Genomic DNA, 1,525 nt, shown 5'->3' with positions numbered 1-1,525 from the left:
ATGAATACATGTCGAAATGTGAAATAAACGGTCATATTGAATTTATGATATAAATAAAATATAATGAAAATGTTTTATAATTTCGAAACTACTAATATTTGAACTTATATTTAATTATTAGATTACATATTATCAATTTAATGAACTTTGATTTTAAAATTTTTCTAAATTTTGAAACATCCTGTTTACTAATCTTTGCTTACGAATTAATAAAAAAATAAATAATTAATTAATATAAATTTATTTTAACATTTATTTTAATAAATAAAATTAAATTTATTATTTACTTTGTATTTTTTAAATATGTAGTAATCTAAACTGTTTTGTAACAATTATAAGATTAATATAAAAATATAATGAAATAATAAGTTCATAATAATAATAATGATAATAAATTCATTGTTTAGATATATATTTTAGCATTTTATTTTTTATTTATTAAAATATATTAAAATAACTAAATTCTTGTAATAATTTAAATTATATAGCGAATATTGATATGTTATTTGTTGAATGGCATTTTAGTTCTTTTCGTCTAAAAAAACAAGAAGAAAATGAAATTTTATTCTGTTCTCTGATTTATTTATAAACAGAAAAGTAATAAATCAAAATTTAATTACAAAGAAAATCAATTACATATAATTACAATAAATTTCTGATAAAATAAAATTATATTAAAATAAAATAACGTAAAATGAAATAAAAGAAAAAAATATTAAAAGCTATTTAATTTTTAAATGTTGCATGCAAGAATAAGAGGGAGGGGAGAATAAAAAGCTGCATGACACAGGGTCGTTTGCGTTACGGATTTATGAAAGGGATGGTTTGAACACAAGATATAATACCTAGTAAATTCGATGACCCTTCATAGACACGTTCTTTTTATTTAGAAACAGCTGTCTCTCATTTACGCTTGCATCCTATAAACTAACACCCGCCGAAACAGGAAATTTTTTTATCATTTCTGCATATTTTATTTTATTTCCACTTTCTTATTATATGTATTTATATATAATATATATATTTATATATATAATAAATAAACAAAATTATATATAAATAATTAAAACAAATAAAAATTTTTGTAAATGTTCATATAAATAATTATTTCAATAATTATAATTTCTTAATTAATTAATTACGAATTTTGATAATATATTTCGTATAATAATTAATAAAAATCATTAATTAAATCATAATTAATCAAAATCATGTAAATAAACTCATGTAAAAAATCCACAGATAATATTTTTTAAATTTAGTAACGATTTTAAAATTTTATTTCATTATATTCATATGAATTTTTTAGAAAATTATTCAATTTAAAATTTTTAGAAATATACATATTTTTTTTCGATCTTAAAAAATCATTCATCTTGCAGATGATGTACCTCCACCTGGAGCATATGATCCAAAGTTTGATAGTAAGGTAAAAGGGTCTGTTATTGAAAAATCAGAGAGATTTAATGATAATAAAAGTGTTGGTAGCGCTGAGGGTAATTTATCAGTATGTACTAAACACACA

At 19.0% G+C, this 1,525-nt stretch overlaps 1 protein-coding gene across 2 annotated transcripts in view; it reads left to right on the top strand.

The window, feature by feature from the left end:
* LOC102677734 (myosin heavy chain, clone 203-like) overlaps window positions 1-1,525 on the top strand; it is an 8,674-nt gene that overhangs the window by 1,595 nt on the left and 5,554 nt on the right. For both annotated transcript variants that reach the window (XM_031515112.1, XM_031515111.1), the window contains exon 2: window positions 1,383-1,525. The gene's annotated coding sequence lies outside the window, so the exon portion shown is untranslated. The remainder of the gene's footprint in view (window positions 1-1,382) is intronic.

Source organism: Apis dorsata, unplaced genomic scaffold, assembly GCF_000469605.1.
Source record: "Apis dorsata unplaced genomic scaffold, Apis dorsata 1.3 scaffold_56, whole genome shotgun sequence".
Taxonomy (NCBI): domain Eukaryota; kingdom Metazoa; phylum Arthropoda; class Insecta; order Hymenoptera; family Apidae; genus Apis; species Apis dorsata.
Note: the sequence above shows the minus strand (reverse complement) of the source record. Positions and strands in the feature narration are given on the sequence as shown.